We start from the raw sequence: 18,235 nt of genomic DNA, 5'->3' as shown, positions 1-18,235 counted from the left end.
AAGTCTACAGCTAACACATTCGCCGGCTGCCTCTTCCCACCCTCAGTTAACGCCTGTTGTTTCATCTTACAATTACTAGAGGAACTTCTTCTCATTTGGCACCCATTACTCACACTGGAAATCCATATTCTATTTTCCAGACTCCTTCTGCAATTCTCACCTCCTCCCCACCCAGAAAGAAGGAGCAGCTGAGTTCAGTGCTGGGGATTAGAAAGAAGAAGAAAAAACACTTCCCCGATCCCTCAGAGTGCCAGGTTGCTCGGCTTTTGTTGTGGGAAGTTTCTCCCCAAATGACACGCGCTTGTTTGTGGCTCTTGCAGGCTTCCTTATCTCATCTCCCTCGGCTTCATTGTATATTCAGTTGGATCGTTCAGGTATGACAAACTATTTGCTGCTCGAGGGGTATGTGGTTTGTTCACACATTCTGTTTCAAATGCAAGAGGGCTGGGCAATTTGTTAATCATACTCTGCTGTGTATATCAGCCTGTTATCAGGATGGCTCCAGAAGCCTAGCTTCCCAAACCTCCGTAGGGTTTAGACTCTGAGATTTAGGAAGCAGATGGGTGTTAGCATTTAGGAACACAGCTGTCTTAATACTATTATAACACATATACTGTTGCATTTTCAGTTTTTTAACAGATTTTCCCAGTAGCTCATATTGATGGTGTTTTTTTTTTTGTAATCTGTTCCTCTATGCTGCTTAGAGATATTTTATATACTGTATTAAGTGGCACAGAAATGGCCTGAAAGAAATAAGTCATTGCCTACTTAGCTCAGTATTCATTGATGAGTAGCTTTGGGCTATATCAACAAGGCCGAGAAGGGGGTGTTGTTGTCTGGGCAGCCTGGGACCTCTCTACACACTCCCTAGGACAGTGTTTCTCAACCAGTGTGCTTCCAGATGTTTTGGGACTACAACGCCCATCATTCCTGACCACTGGTCTTGCTAGCTAGGGATGATGGGAGTTGTAGTCCCAAAACATCTGGAGGCACACTGGTTGAGAAACACTGCCCTAGGATTTTAGACAGTGGTCCTTTCCAGCAAAGGCGGACATGACATGCACGCCAGTCTAAGTACTGACACAGGGCTTGTGTGAAATGGATCCCATCATTTGTCACTGTCTGGGTAGTCATTTTCTGGGGGGAGGCATTTGGTCCAGTCCCTAGCTGCACCACCGGGAAGGTGATCCAATAGCAAAAGGGATTGAATGAGCCTTTCCTTCCGCAAGGAAGCAGCTAGAGTTTAAGAGGCAAAAATCCTTCCCATAAATTGAACCGTCCATTGGAAAATGGCCTTGATGTAAGCATGCAGTCAGCAGTGTAGCATGGGAGAGGCCATGGGTGCAAAATTCTTAGAGGCATAAAATTTCAAAAGGAAAAGAAAAGAAAGTAGTAATCAAAAATAATGTGCTCTCCCCCATCACACAGAAAATCTCCCACTGTTTGATACACAGTTTTTCAACATGAAGGGGCGAATGAACGGGTTGCAATGGGCACCTTGATAGCCCTGTCCTCCTTCCCTACCTGCCTCGTCTCTATGATGTGTGTGACACTGATAGCTAGGTTGCGTGATTTTTAAAATTACGGGTTACTTGCCCTGAGCACTGGCAACCTGCGCTACGCCACTGCACCCAGTCCACATTAGGTGAACTACAGCTAGATGTGATTCATTCTGGGTTAATGCAGTAACTTTGCCTTGGGTATGGAACTGCTTTTTGGCAACTGGAGCAAGGGTCTAGGCACCAGACATGCCTGCTCTATTGATATTTAAACTTGGTTAGTATTTTTCTCTCAGTGGCTGCATATTTTACAGGTATCATCACTATATATGCATTTTTTTTCTTGCTTGGATTTCCACCTCCCAAAATTATGTTGGGCTGTTGTTGTTTTTTTGCAATCAGTGGCACAATCCTTTTGTTCACATTCAAGGGCCATGAATTCCAGGACAGAAAACAGTTATCTGGATATATTCCTAATAGGATACTTTCCCTATGGTTTGTTCACCACAATGTATTTATTTTACATCCGAGCAGCTCCCAGTATGTATATTTAGCAAAGTCAGAATCAAAAGAAGCTTGGAGAGCCTGCTAAAGATTTTGCCAGGGGTAACATCCTGGCTTCATCAAAGTCAGAGGCAAAACACCCACTGAGATGAGTGCAGCCGGAACCTGACTTTAGGCTATTAAACTGTTTAATCTTTCAGAAAGGGTCTGCTTTTGTCGTCCCCCACTCCCCGTTGCCCTCCCTGCTGATTGACAACTCTCAACATCTCCAATACTTCATACAGGCCCACTGATATGAATTTATCAGCTAAATCTTTAATAAGATCCTGCATATTATTCTTTTTTTAAAAGAAACAAAGCAAAAATAGAAGCGTAGTCATATAATGAGGTTACTCGGTATCCTCCGGGAAGCACCTCTGCTGGATCATTATTCCCAGAGAACAAACAAATGTAAGTGACGATAAGACAAGTGAAAAACGAGTTTGAGGGATACACTAAAAATCTTTCAATATGTCAGAAACAGGAAAGCGGTCAGGGAGGTTGTGGGAGCGTTAGTCCGCAAAGGAATCAAAGAATGGCTAAAGGAAAATGGGGAGAGAATGGAATGAGAAGGAAAAAAATGAATTATTTTCTTCTTTATTTTATATAATGATAATACTACTACTACTACTACTACTACTACTACTACTACTACTAATAATAATAATGTGGTATAAATAATAGTCATATTAATTCAGAAAATAAAAATAACCAGTGATACATTCTTTCATAACCTCTACACCTAGTATATGAATGAATTATTTTAATTTCTTGCAAGGTTTTCCTTCCCTGCTTTTTAATGATTTTTGTTGTTGAAGGTGCCAAAGATAATTATAAATACGAAGGGAAGGGAAGGGAGTGGGGAACAAGTGAGAAAAAGAAAAGAGAGAAGAATATAAAAGAGAAGCTGAGTGAGTTATTTGCCTCTGTCTTTCCAGAAGAAGATGTTGGACAGATAACCCCTGAGCTGATTTTTATTTTTTCCATAAAGACTAGCTGAATAACTCAGTCCCTTAAAGGTAACAAGGAGAGAACTTATAGGATTAAGTTAGACAATAAAACAAAAGACCAGGTCAAAATGACATCTACCCAACAGTTCTTAAGTAGCCCTAAGAAGTGGGTGGAGGGCCTTCTTGGTTGTAGCGTTTGTCTTGTGGAATACCCTCCCATCAGATGTCAAGGAAATAAACAACTATCTGACTTTTAGAAAACATCTGAAGGCAGCCTTGTTTAAAGGTAAAGGGACCCCTGACCTTTAGGTCCAGTTGTGGACGACTCTGGGGTTACGCCGCTCATCTCGCTTTATTGGCCGAGGGAGTCGGCGTACAGCATTACTAAGCGCTTCTGGCGATCCAGGGCAGCGCACGGAATCGCCATTTACCTTCCCGCCAGAGCGGTACCTATTTATCTACTTGCACTTTGACGTGCTTTCAAACTGCTAGGTTGGCAGGAGCTGGGACCAACGGGAGCTCATCCCGTCACAGGGATTCAAACCGCCAACCTTCTGATCAGCAAGCTGTAGGCTCTGTGGTTTAGACCACAGCGCCACCCTGTTCAGGAAAGTTTTAAATGTTTGATGTTTTATCGTGTTTTTAGTATTCTGTTGGGAGCTGCCCAGAGTGGCTGGGAAAACCCAGCCAGATGGGCGGGGAATAAATGATGATGATGATGATGATTAGCCAGGTCTTTTTTGAGCTGGAACTCACTGGAACTCAGTTCTGGCACCTTTCAGGTAGACACCATTGCAGTTATAAGAGAACAAGGCAAGTTCTGGCTCCTCTTTTTTAAAAAGAAAAAATAGCACTGGTAATTCATGAAGCATTGGAACTTATGGCCAATTTTTATGCATAGTGAAGTATTATGTGTTTATTACTCTGAAAGGCAAATTTAAGGAACTACGTTGCCTCAGATTTCCTCATTTTCCATTGCGCCATCACCTGCCAATAATGTCCGTCTACTGTGTGAAAAGTAAGGAAAGGTGTGTCGCTTCCCCACGAGGGAGACTAAATGGAATACGAATATGAACTTAAGATGGCAACTTAAGATGGTGTGAGAACATGGTTTGCTGTTGAAAATGTATTGTAGCATCAGGTTTCATAGACCCATAGACATTCATCCGATGTCTATAATCCTCAGTTTCCAGGTATATTTGGGGGCAGTGAGGGGGTGGGAATGGAACGAAATGCCAATGAACAACAAGAAGTACACTCTGTGACAGTTTTAAAGGTAAAGGTAAAGGGACCCCTGACCATTAGGTCCAGTCGTGACCGACTTGGGTTGAGGCGCTCATCTCGCGTTATTGGCTGAGGGAGCCAGCATACAGCTTCTGGGTCATGTGGCTAGTAGGACTAAGCCACTTCTGGCAAACCAGAGCAGCGCACGGAAACGCTGTTTACCTTCCCGCTGTAAAGGTAAAGGTAAAGGGACCCCTGACCATTAGGTCCAGTCGTGACCGACTCTGGGGTTGCGCGCTCATCTCGCATTATTGGCCGAGGGAGCCGGTGTATAGCTTCCAGGTCAAGTGGCCAGCATGACAAAGCCGCTTCTGGCAAACCAGAGCAGCACACGGAAACACTGTTTACCTTCCCGCTGTAGCGGTACCTATTTATCTACTTGCACTTTTACGTGCTTTCAAACTGCTAGGTTGGCAGGAGCAGGGACCAAGCAACGGGAGCTCACCCCATCGTTGGGATTTGAACCACCAACCTTCTGATCAGCAAGCCCTAGACTCTGTGGTTTAACCCACAGCGCCACCCGCATCCCAAGGTGACAGTTTTATAAAGCTCAAAATAAGCCAAATGACTATTCACAACAGTAGTTGGTGACAGCACAAATCATCACAGTTTCCCTATTTTAAAGTCACTTCCACCATAAGGGGGAAGGGAGATTGTGGGCTCCATGAGGCCAACACGTGTGTGGGGGGGAGTGGTTGCCATCCCCCCCAGCCCATTGGCCAGCTCCCTGCCGCAACGCTCCTTTGGCACATCCAATCAGGATGTTCCAGGGGTGTGTGGCTCGCTGATATAAGCGAGCGAGCGGCATCAAATTGGCCTCTCAGTTCCTGACCCCATAGCTGACCCACCCAACAGTGGTTAACCCTTCACAGACTGCCAGCAGAGCGGGCTGGAGTCTGATATAGACGGTTAAATCCAATGCCTAAGCCAATACCTCTCTACATCCGTAATCAATAAAGTTGTGGCCTTCTATGCCCATTAACCTTATGCAATGTGACCTATGTCTTTATTTATTCCGGGGAGGCATCGGGGTATCACCACACAATTAACACCAGTATACTGCCAGGAAACCATTTTCTCTATTCAAACCCAAACAAATAGAATCCAAACTTGATTACTTCCAGTACAGCTATTTCACATTGGCACTTGGTAACTTTGAGTTTCGAAGCAAAATGCCCTTTGGCGGGAGAGGGAGTTATCCCACTGGTTTCTGAATCACTGTGCTTCAACAATAAGTCTTCAGAAGAAGGCTCCAGCGTGAAATTGCTGAACCAGAAGTTATCAGCAAATTCGATTCTATTCAATTTAGGGTTAATCATAACTGTGGGTTTCTGTCCCGCTACCGGTGTTAAATTAACCTAGCATGGCGGGAAAGACTACACCATCGCGAGTGTCTGCAGTCCAGTCTCCTCTTGTCTTGTATACTGCTGGGCTCTGCATAGAAATGTCCCTCGCAGTATAAAATTTTGGTCCCATTGTTTACACTGTGTACATGTGCGCCTGTAGAAAGACATCTGTCAATTGATGGTAACACTTCACGCAACTGACAGAGGGGTGTAAGTCCAAATGTTTATGTCACAATATATCTGATGGGTTGTTTTTTAAGGAGTCACGAGAATCTCTGTTGTTTTTCAACTTTGCCTTTTTCCTCTTTAGATACTCTTCCCGCAACGCAAGAGGCCCTGTGGGAATTGAAATCCTTTCCTCCTGAATTTAATTCATCTTAAAATGACAATCATGCATCTCAGTGGTATATTTGAGGGCTCGCAATAGTGATTAACAAAGGCCTGTTGCTATTCTGAAGAGCAATGAAGTATGTAATTAAACATTTCCCCTCCCATATTGGGAAGAGTTTTTGAAGAGAACGTTGCTTGATTGAAAAGTCAGCTGTGTTAAATGGCTGAGTTCTACTTAAGCCACAGTCACCTTTGAAAAACTGATGACACAGGCAGGGCAGCGTGAGGTTTAAAATACCCATAGGTCAAGCTCTGCAATTAGCTTTAAGCTGTCAAATAACCTCCGATGAAAATATGGATGTCCTATTTAATAATAATAATAATAATAATACCCCACCCATCTGGCTGGGTTTCCCCAGCCACTCTGGGTAGCTTCCAGCACATATAAACTTAGTAAAATGTCAAGCATTAAAATCTTCCCCATACAAGGTTGCCTTCAGATGTCTTCTAAAAGTTGCGTAGTGGTTTATCTGTTTGGCATTTGATGGAAGGATGTTCCACAGTGCAGGCACCACTACCGAGAAGGCCCTCTGCCTGGTTCTCTGTAACTTCACCTCTCGCAGTTAGAGAACTGCCAGAAGGGCCTTGGAGATGGACCTCAGTGTCCGGGCTGAATGATGGGGGCGGAGACGTTCCTTCAGGTATACAGGACAGAGGCTGTTTAGGGCTTTGAATTGTGCTCAGAAATGTACTGGGAGTCAATGTAGGTCTTTCAAGAGCTGTGTTATGTGGTCTTGGTGGTTTGGATATCCTTTGAAACTGGTACCTCACAGGGGCTGCTCTTCCCCCTAATCAGCATAGACTTGTTTCATATGTGGACTACATGCGATTGTGACAAATAAGTCATATGAATTACAGTGGTACCTCGCAAGGCGAATGCCCTGCAAGGTGAATTTTTCGCAAGATGAATGTGTCTTGCGATCTGATGGTGACTCGCAAGACGAATTCGTTTTGCGACAAATCCGTCTTGCGAATCGCGGTTTGCCATAGGAATGCATTGAAATTTAATTAATGCGTTCCTATGGGCAAAAAAAAAAATTCAATTCATTCCTATGGGAAACCGCGATTCGTAAGACGAATTTTTTGCAAACTGAATTGACTCTCGGAATGAATTAAATTCGTCTTGCGAGGCACCACTGTACCTGCAACCAGGACAAATTGCTGACATATATATAGGGAAAGCTATGTGCAATTTTCATTCAGTTCATTACATGTATTGAATATCTTGCAGTCCTAAGGTGTGAGAATGTGATTTCGGTTGGCAGCTCCCAACCGAATGTTAAAAACACAATACAGCATTAAACATTAAAAAATTCCCTAAACAGGGCTTCCTTCAGATGTCTTCTAAAAGTCATATAGTTGCTTATTTCCTTGACATCTGATGGAAAGGCATTCCACAGGGCCGGTGCCACTACAAAAAAGGCCCTCTGCCTGGTTCCCTGTAACCTCACTTCTCACAGTGAGGCAACCACCAGAAGGCACTCGGCCCTTGACCTTAGTGTCCAGGCTGAACGATGGGGGTGGAGATGCTCTTTCAGGTTTACAGGGCCAGGGCTTTTTAGGGCTTTAAAGGTCAGCACCAGCACTTTGAATGGTGCTCAGAAACGAACTGGGTAAGAGTTTAAGGATACACTTGAGCCAGGCAAGCCACCCAAGGTGAAATAGAGTCAGCAAGGGCTGTGGCTGCAGATGGGAGAGTGTCAAGGGCCTGGGCTTCCCCCATTTCTGATTCTCATGTGTCCATGAAACTGATGAAGGCCCAAACAGATTGAGGAAGGGTCCAAATGGAGATTATCTCCCCCAACAGCCCCTACTGTGGAGATGAGCTGAAAGTGCTGTGTAAGCCAATCTATGCCAGAAAGGGATGAACAAACTGGTAACTGTTTCTAAACTTGCAGGTCTGCAGTTTGGGGAGGAAATCTGCACATGCTCACAGTTTGGGGCAGACAGGACAGGAGGGGGGGGGGAGCCTAAATAAAGTTCTGTTTTTCTTTGCCTGCTGAAGTAAAGTTCCGGTTTTTGCCTGCTTGAGTAAGCCAGTAAGAAGCTGTTTGCTGCATACTATAAAAAAGCAGCCTAAGAAACAAGGGGCACTCAGTGTTTGAGAAATATTCTCGCTGTAGCCGATCTTCCTTGGAAAGAACCCATGCCTGTCTTTATTGACTAGGAATACCTGCAACAAGATGAGTGCCTCTTTGCCTCCTTCTCTCCTTGGGTCTTTCTTTTGGATATATATATATATATATATATATATATATATATATATATATATGAATAATATTGGAGAAAACTGGGTATTGAAACTTGCTTAACCTAAATCATATATCCCAGTTTCCAGCGGCCCTTTAAAGTATGCTTCACGCAGAGTATACACAGTCAGAAGTCGACCTGGCTAAGAAAACACCACCAAGAGCATAGGGAATTATCTCCCTTATATGAAACCACTTACTAGCTGCACACTTGTAAAAGTATGCAGATGAAAATACAAACGGTTGGGTTTCTTTAACTGAAAAACAAACTGACTCAAAAGAGACTTTAAACTAAAGATAAATGCTTTTTCTCTTAGCAACGTTATCTACCCACATTCCAACCTTCAACCCATTCCAAACCTCCCACAAACTCCCACATAACTCCCATTAAACTACCCAAGAATTAACAGCAAACTAGCATTATAACTAAGCAACTCTCATTCAACTAAGGAATCTCTAAAACTGAGTCTCTCTCTTACTAAGATTCAACTTGTAATCTCTTAAACTGAGAATAACTGAGAATCAACTAAGTATTCTCCAACTAAAGTACTGATCTCACTGAGAGATACAGTTCTCCTAACAGATACATTCAACTAAGAGAGTGATCTACTAAGAGATGAATCAAACTGAAAGATCTAACTAAGAGATACAGAAGGCTTTCTGGCAGAGCCTTATATACAAGGAGCAGAGCCCACGCCTGTGAGCAATTAACAGAAATCACTGGCACCTGTTTCTCTTAAACAGACAGTATTTACATTAGACCGGCTCTAAAGTAACTTGACTATTCAAAAAATACAACACTTTCCTCTTCTCCTGTTGCTCTGGCAGACTCGGGATCTTTAATGTCTTTTCCTTGAAAGGCGGCAACAGGGTGTGTGGGTTGGCTGGGTGGAGAGAGAAGCACCGCCTCTGCTTCTTCATAATCTCCACCAGACAGGATAAATATCAGTTTCTGCTATCTTACTCTCTTTGCAAAATTCTTAAAACAACAACAACTCTTCTGCTGTCACTTTCAGTTTTGTGTGAATTTCCTGGTGCCTATTTTCAGCAGCAACAGGAGGAGGTGGTGGTGGGAGAGATAAACAAGCCGGGGAATATCTCCATCCATAAAGAAGCCCTTTGAAAGCAGATGCTCTCTCAAAACGCTCTATCTGCACACTCAAATAAGTTGCTGATGCTGATAATATCCCCCCTTTTATATTTAGCTGAAAGGGAATAATAGATCGCCCAGTTTACGGTTTCCTCCGTGTCTCATGCAAACCGCTTTGTTAGATTTCATAAGCTCTTTCAGCTCTAGTTACCAACACATGTATACTCATAAAATATTCATTTGGCAAAAACACATTGGGGAGAAAGCAGATTTACACAGGTCCACTGAGAAGAGGGAAAGGAGGTATTGCAAAATACATAAACGCCACTGAGCTATACCATAAATAACAGGGGTGGGTGGTGGGTGGGAAGGGGGAGCAGTAGTAATGATTTTGTGCAAAGCTTTGTAAATCTTCTATTAAAATCCTCACACGCGCTTCCATTTCCTTGAGATGTAGTCTTCCAGCTACTGCAATAGCTACCACAATCCTATACAGTGGTACCTCGGTTTATGAACACAATTGGTTCCGGAAGTCTGTTCATAAACTGAAGCATTCATAAACTGAAGCAAACTTTCCCATTGAAAGTAATGGAAAGTGGATTAATCCGTTCCAGACAGGTCCGCGGAGTACTCAACCTGAAGCGTACTTAACCTGAAGCATGGGTGTAATTGGTTCCGGAAGTCTGTTCATGAACTGAAGCATTCATAAACTGAAGCGAACTTTCCCATTGAAAGTAATGGAAAGTGAATTAATCTGTTCCAGATGGGTACACTGCGTTCATAAACCAAAAATTCATAAACTGAGGTGTTCATAAACCGAGGTTCCACTGTAGATGGGAACTGGGAGCCCAAGTTTGTAGTGCAAACTTCTGCATGTCTACTCAGATGTAAGGCCCACTGGGGGGGGGGCTTACTGCCAGGGAAGTGGGCAATGTGATTGAAGACTCTTTCCTGTTACCTGGAACGTGTGTCCCATGTGCAAAACAGCAGAACTTACGTTGCCACTGAAATTTCAGAGCAGGGCTGGAGATTCGTCGCTTCTGAAGCACCAGAGGAAACCCTACGATTTACACCCCAAAGATGATTCAATCTGAGTTCACACATCGCTTTGGTGATGTGCATTTTGAAGAATCTTTGAATTAAAGGCAAAGAGCTCCGATAATGTAAGTCGCATGCAAAAGAAATTGGAATAAGGGCAAGGCTAGTCAGTGTACTGGTTCTCCACCCATTCAGTGCTCTTAGAATATAAACTTGATGGAGGACTCTCTTTGACTTTAATGGCTTTTAATGAGCTGTTTTATTCATCGAAAATCTTTTAAGTTACTGTATGCCGGTTCCTTCCATCTATCTTGATTGTCTTTTGCTCAGCTCACTCTCTACTGTAATCCAATAAGCAGAAAAGAGAGAGATGATTAAATTTCCTTATTTTTAAACTTACCACTGGGGCTTAATAACTCACTCCCCCCTTTAAATTCGTATTTTGATATTCATTTCCTAGCCACTATGAGTTACAGATTTAATACACACGGATAATGCAATTTACAGCACAAAACGAATGTTATATATAAAGGCCTATTCACAGAGCACTCTACAGTATTTGCTTTTTGCTCATGAATATTGTTAGTCTCGTTTCATGTCCTATCAGAATAAATTATCAAAGCCTAGCATATGCTGGGATTACAGGACGGCTGCTGAATTGCCACACCAGAATCACAGCTTTCATTGACTTGGAAATACAGATGAAAACTATGGACATCCCAGTAACAGCTAAAACTAGGGTTGCCACCCGTCCTTTAAAATACAGATTTGTTCCGTTTTGTGGGCACAGAGCCCCTGTTCCATTTGGGATATATTTTGTCCCATTTAAGTAATTTTTTAAAAAAAATAAATAACTTAAACGCTTGCTTGTCTTGTGCAGCCTAACTTGCTGGCACTTCGGAAGTTGAGCCCACCCTCCAAGGCTGGCTGATTGATGCTCCAGACTAGCCAATGGAGCTCGCCAGCCAGCAGGCTCTTCTGGGTTGGGTGGAGCTCTTGCCAATGGCTCTAAGACAGGCATAGCCAAACTTGGCCCTCCAGCTGTTTTGGGACTACAACTTGTGGGATGTAAACAGATGCAGTCAACTCACAACAGTTCCTAGAGTGTCCACATGGAGGACCACATGGAGGAACACCTGACCAGGTCAGTTTCCTGTTCCTCCACACATGAAAATGAGATGGGAAAGGTGGCAGATAAATTCACTGGCCAGTAGCCATTTCCCTCTCTTGGACCACACACTTGGAGCAAGCAACATCTTAGGGAGGAGACTCTCTCTAGGCTTCCAGCCAAGAGAGAGAGGAAATGGAGTCTCACTTCATATAAGTGAACTTCTCATGTATATACTGCTTTTATCTAAGCTAGTCTACTTCTTGAGTTGTGCTGTATCTCAAGAAGCTTGTAAGTAAACTCTTTTTATACTTTTAAAAGAGCACTGTGTTGTGTCTTTTCTTTTAAGGGGGATAAAGGGGAAATATACCAGGAAATATATATTATTCTAGAGGTTTAAGCAAACGTACGACCGTTTTCTGCTTTGCATTGAAAGGGAATGTTACTCTGCTAAGTTTGGAGCTTGTTAACACAAGCTGGGACAGGATATATTTTATAATATTTCCTCATCCGCATTCCTGAACATTCCCACACAACTCCCACCACCCCTGGCTAACAGGACCAGTGCAACCTCTTCTTTCAAATCTAAGTCTCTCTCTCTCTCTCTCTCTCTCTCTCTCTCTCTCTCTCTCTCTCTCTCTCTCTCTCTCTCTCATGTTTATGGGTTCTCTTTGCTTATTTCCACCTCTAGAATGGATCGGGAGGAGGCTGCAATGGAGGGCTTCTTACATTTATGGTTCTGTCACTGAAATTGCCCAGATGAAGGGTAGTATACAAATTTAATAAATAATCATAATCTGTCCATCCCTGGGCATCAAAACATCATAACCTTCATATGTTGGAGCTCTCAAGGGGTTGAGGGGTTATGCCAGGGGTCAGCAAACTTTTTCAGCAGGGGGCCGGTCCACTGTCTCTCAGACCTTGTGGGGGGCCGGAGTATATTTTGAAAAAAAAAGAACGAATCCCTATGCCCCACAAATAACCCAGAGATGCATTTTAAATAAAAGGACACATTCTACTCATACAAAAACATGCTGATTCCCGGACCGTCCACGGGCCGGATTTAGAAGGCGATTGGGCCGCATCCCGCCCCCGGGCCTTAGTTTGGGAACCCTGGGTTATGTGAACCCTGTTGAGATGTTGGAGGCAAAGCTCTGTGAGAAAGAGAAGCAGAATGTGTTGCTCTTACTTTGCCCCTTTCTCTCCCCTCCCCTTTTTGGCTGGGTTTCTACATTTTCCATCCTTCTGGCAGGCAGAAATTCAGCAGGTGGAGAGCATTTCCTTTCAGTTTTCTAGTTGAAATGTTTGCTGTTATTGAGAGCTTCCATTTGATCATCGTAATGGATTGCTTCGAAGTCACTTCTGCACCAGGTAGAAGTAATTTTAGCCTCCTAAATTCCCCCCAACCTGTCCCCTTTTTGCCCCCCCCCCAAAAAAGGTGACAACCTTAGCTAAAACATATACTGGTTCAGCAAAATGCTGCTTGAAGTCAGTGGGAGGGGACCATTAAATTAGGTCTAATATGTGACAAGTTCTGCACACGAAGGGCTTAGCTGTTTTGTATTATTGTGTCAGCACCGCAGGGCTGACGGATTTCTTGAAAGCGATTCCCCTTCAACAGGAGCATTTCCCTACATACGAAAAGCAGGATTTGTGCCCTCTGAAAGAAAAGCGGAAGGTAGCTAGCCCTATTAATAGTGCAGGAGCAAATATAATGCAGCTGGTGTAATAGAGCCATGGTAACCAAAAAGAGAACCAAATAAGCAATTTATTTTTAAGCAGAGATTAGAGAGAAATGTTATCACAGCATGTCTTTGAGGGAGAAAAAAAAAGCATTTTCAACACTGAACTTTTTAATCTTGTGAGTCAATAAGGTACTGGGGGATGAATGTGTGTTGAGTCATTTCAAATTATCGAATAATTTATAATCATAATAACACCTCTATATACCCAAGGATATTAAAGCACATTATGAGCTTTAATTAATTAGGTCTCTCTTGCAACACCTCTGTGTGGTAACTATTATTATCCCCATTTTACACATGAGTAAACAAAATAATTGTGTGTTTCGAAGGGCTGCTGGTCTTTAGCATTTCTTTTCATGCAGTGGGCAAGAATTCTATTTGCAGCACGGGCTGCGGGAGACAAAATCTAAGTTAAGCAAGACGGGAGACCAAGTATACACCGTAACCATTGACCCAGTTGTAATCTATTGTTTACGTGACAATGAGCATTCATCCTGATCAGTTTGAACGGTGTTTACATGCTTTCCGGTTAATAATTTGTTGATCCCACAGTTTGCACACCACTTTCCTAACTGCAAAAAGTCTGGAATTGTTGTTGTTTTAAAAAAAGAAATTGACTTGTTGCACTAGGTGACAGAACACTTTATTTTATTTTATTTTAAAAATATTTTTAAAATATTTTCAAACAATACAAAAATCCATTCAAACAAAATAACACTAATAAAAACTTAAATAGTCCATTGCTCAGCCCGTGTTTCAATGCAGGTCTGAGCAACAGGTTATTTGAACACAAAGGATCAGTCTCTGGTGTGTCCACAAAGACCTTTTGCCACTGGAACCATTCCCAGGTGGTTTAACAGCAATCCATCTACCCAGGATCTCTCGGAATTGTATTTCTTTTAGAATAGAGGTCTCTTTACAACTTTCAGGACTCATATTGCACTATAGTCTTGATGATTTTTTTTTGAGGGGGGGTATGCTGCTGCTATAAATTCAGATGGAACCTAAAAGTATCTGCTCTAGGCATGTTGTGCATTGAAAGAAAATGATGTACCAATTGTATTTGACTCCTGTTAAATTAGAAAAAAATGTACAGAACGAGTACAAATACCTGCTGGAAATGAGAAGAAGAAGAAGAAGAAGAAGAAGAAGAAGAAGAAGAAGAAGAAGAAGAAGAAGAAGAAGAAGAAGAAGAAGAAGAAGGAGGAGGAGGAGGAGGAGGAGGAGGAGGTGCCTTTTATCATATGTGGTGGATGTGTAAAGTAGTTAAAAAAATTGGGAGATGATATATAATGAAATGGAAAACAAGTTTAAGTTTAAAATAACTTTTGTTAAAAAACAGAAGCTTTCTTATTAGGAATTACAGGTACCAGAAAAAATTGTTTATGTATGCAACAGCCACACGAATACTATTAGCTTAGAGATGGAAGGGTCAGAATGGCAAATCAAGATGATGCACTATGCCAAAATGACAAAATTAACTTGGAAACTCAGAAATCAAGAAGACAAGAACTTTTAAAAAAGAAGAGGGAAAGTTTTAATTTATTTACGAGACCATTGCAAGCAGGTCAAAAGATGGCAGGATTTTAACCACACTTGTAAAGTTACGGAAAGTATGGATAATTTAGAAGGGGAAAAAACTAGATAAATACTGATATGCAGTTGTAAATATTATCATTAGGACCCATGGAAAGGATGGGGGGGGGAGTCAGGAGATTCAGAGTAATCTTGATATTTAGATTTTGAATTGTTGTTTGTTTTAAGATTAAATAATTAAAGAAAACAAAACCTAAACGTACCTGTTCTATAAATGTACACTCTGCTCTGGACAGTAGAAGCTGAATCCCCACAACCCAACCTTTTGGTCTCTTCCTGGACTTTGGTTCTCTAATGAACCCCTTTCTTTATTTTCAACTAGTTCACAGAGAGCTTGCTTGCAAGCCTTGAGGTATGAAATGCAGCTGATAAATGACAATAAAGGATTAGCCTGAAATATTTACAGTCTGTGATGTTAACAGCCATTTCATCTATATTAATTGGCAGCGCATCTCCACACCAGATGGCCCATTGCAAGGATAGAACATTACCCCAGTAGATTAATCCAGATTGCACATTAGGGAGTTTCAGGGATGCTGTTAACTTCTTTCACTGGTTCAGATTTGGTGAAAATATTTGCCCTGCTTGAGTTCTTACTGCACAAAAGTAGTTATGAGTTCTAATATATGTTTTACATACATGCCTCTTATCTGTTGTGTGCGCAGGAGAAAAAAAATGCATGAAGTTTTGTGTAGAATGCAGCATAAACATAGTTTTGCAGTACAGTGGTACCTTGGTTTACAAACCGTCCACGAAGTCCGTTCTTAAACCAAAGCCTTCTTAAACCAAGGCATGCTTTCCCATAGCAGCGGGGGGCAATTTACAAATAGAACACACTCAACAGGAAGCGAAACATGTTCTTCTTCCAAGGCAAAGGTCACAAACCAAAACAGCTACTTAAACACCCACTTCCAGGTTTGCAGCGTTCTTAATCCAAGTTGTTCATAAACTAAGCTGTTCTTAAACCAAGGTACCACTGTCATTGAGTTTTTGGTTGACTTTTCAAAGCCAATGCTAACTTCAATTTTTTTATTTTTTATTTTTTTAAATCTGGAGCCCCCAACTAGCTTTCAAAATTCAGGAGGCACATACAGGTGGTGTGATATGTGGCTTTTGGTGGGACAGGAGGAAAGGCAGAACGTAAGGCAAGGGAGACCAATCCTTTAGGCGAGGGCTGGATGCAATTCATTAGAGGAGAAGCTGGATGAAGATCTGGAGAAAGTTCGGGGAAAGCATCAACTAGGCTACAGTTGAGAAAACCAGTGTTAAAAAATAACACAGAAAGCTGCTTCATCCTGAGTCAAACCGTTAGTCTAGCTAGCTCAGTAGTTCCCTATTGTCCCTTCTGATGGTCAGGAGTGCCCTTGAGGATTTCAGGCTGAGGAGATGCTGAAAGATGTTGGAGATCTTCTGTATGCATGGCAGATGTCTGACCATTGAGCTATGACCTTCTCTTTGTTGTTTAGTCGTTTAGTCGTGTCTGACTCTTCGTGACCCCATGGACCATAGCACGCAAGGCACTCCTGTCTTCCACTGCCTCCCGCAGTTTGGTCAAACTCATGTTGGTAGCTTTGAGAATACTGTCCAGCCATCTCATCCTCTGTAGCCTCCTTCTCCTTGTGGTACCTCAATCTTTCCCAACATCAGGGTCTTTTCCAGGGAGTCTTCTCTTCTCATGAGGTGGCCAAAGTATTGGGGCCTCAGCTTCAGGATCTGTCCTTCCAGTGAACACTCGGGGCTGATTTCCTTCAGAATGGATAGGTTTGATCTTCTTGCAGTCCATGGGACTTCCAAGAGTCTCCTCCAGCATCCCCCTTCATGGATCAATGCCTCGTCGTGGCGAAGGGGCTTGAATAACTCAGAGAAGCTATGAGCTATGCCGTGCAGGGCCACCCAAGATGGACAGGTCATAGTGGAGAGTTTTGACTAAACGTGATCCACCTGGAGAAGGAACTGGCAAGCCACTCCTGCCAAGAAAACTCCATGGACAAAGACAACAGGCATGACCTTCCCTAAACAGTTGCAAATATATATGGGATTTAGGCTTGCCTGTGGAGGAGGAAGATAGTAGTGGGCTTTTCTCTGGCTCTTTCATTCAGCATTCTGCCTTGAAAAGAAAGTGCAGAGCCCCCTAAAGCAGCACAGTTATGAACGATGTGTCAGACTAAACCACTTGGTTATTGGAGCCCTGTGGGCATGCACCAACTTCCAGAAGTCAAGGTAGCAACACAGGGGAATGCGTGAATAATTCCTAAACCAGCACGCTGTTGGCAGAGCCAAGTTTCTATTGATGTGGAACTCGGCACTCTTCAGACAGAATGAGGAATCTTGACAAGCAAATGAGCGAGAGGCTCCTGCTTTTGTTTTTATTGTGCTTTTGCTGTCAAATCCAAAGGTGGAACTTGCTCTGGGGAGATGAAAGGCCACGTCTTCTACACATATGTTTCCATGCAGTCACTACTGGGGAAGTCCAGCAAGCTGAAACACACAATGTTTATATATTGACTGTTCATCATTTCTCATCTAAGAAAAAGAGCAGTCACGAGGGAGAAGGCTTTTTCATTGGCGGTATCCAGTCATAGGATCCAACTCCTAGGGGCTGAGGTCCCTTCAGCCTCCCCAGTGAAATATTTGAGGGAGCCAGGCCTCCCCCCAAGTTGATGGGCATTGACATTCAGGTGGTGTGCGCACACTGCATCATGTGATTGATTACCTGCACCCCCCCTATATTTTATTCCGGTTGGCAGCCCTGTGCCCAGTTATGGAACTCTCTCCATAGGCACCTGCACTGTTTATTCTCTTAGGCATTTATAATTATTATGATATTATTTATGTTTGTGCAGTGTTTCTTCCTAACAAAAATGTTTAGGGGTTCTCTCATTTTGACTCAAGAAAACCACCATTTTATAGTTCAAATCAGGGGAAATAAATTCAGTAAATGGACAAAAGGACAAAGATTCACAAAATGTTTAGGGGTATGCATACTCCTGCGTAACCCGCCCCCCCAATTAGCACTGTATTTATGGCTGCTGTTGTTGTTGTTGAAAGGGAAGCTCTTTTTAAACATTTTGCCCTCCATTATGCTGTCTACTAAATTCATTTTGAAGTTTTAGCAAATTTGGACAGTGCTTTAATTGTTGAGCTTGCTGTGGTTGGTATAATTGCTATTTATTAGTTGCTTTGCTCACAAAACTGAACCGAAATGACTTATAGACATAATGTAAACATTAAAACCATTAGATCCAATAAAATTAAATGGGTCAGCAGATGAGAAGACCAACAGAAGTTTTAAAAAAAATTGTCTTAATTCAGAGGGGGGGGGGAGAAACCCAGCTAGGGGCCATATAGACAGCCCTAGAGAGGTTAGTTCATAGAATCATAGAATTGTAGAGTTTGA

The sequence above is a fragment of the Zootoca vivipara genome, chromosome 9 (genome assembly GCF_965207765.1).
Source record: "Zootoca vivipara chromosome 9, rZooViv2.hap1.1, whole genome shotgun sequence".
NCBI classification, from domain to species: domain Eukaryota; kingdom Metazoa; phylum Chordata; class Lepidosauria; order Squamata; family Lacertidae; genus Zootoca; species Zootoca vivipara.
Note: the sequence above shows the minus strand (reverse complement) of the source record.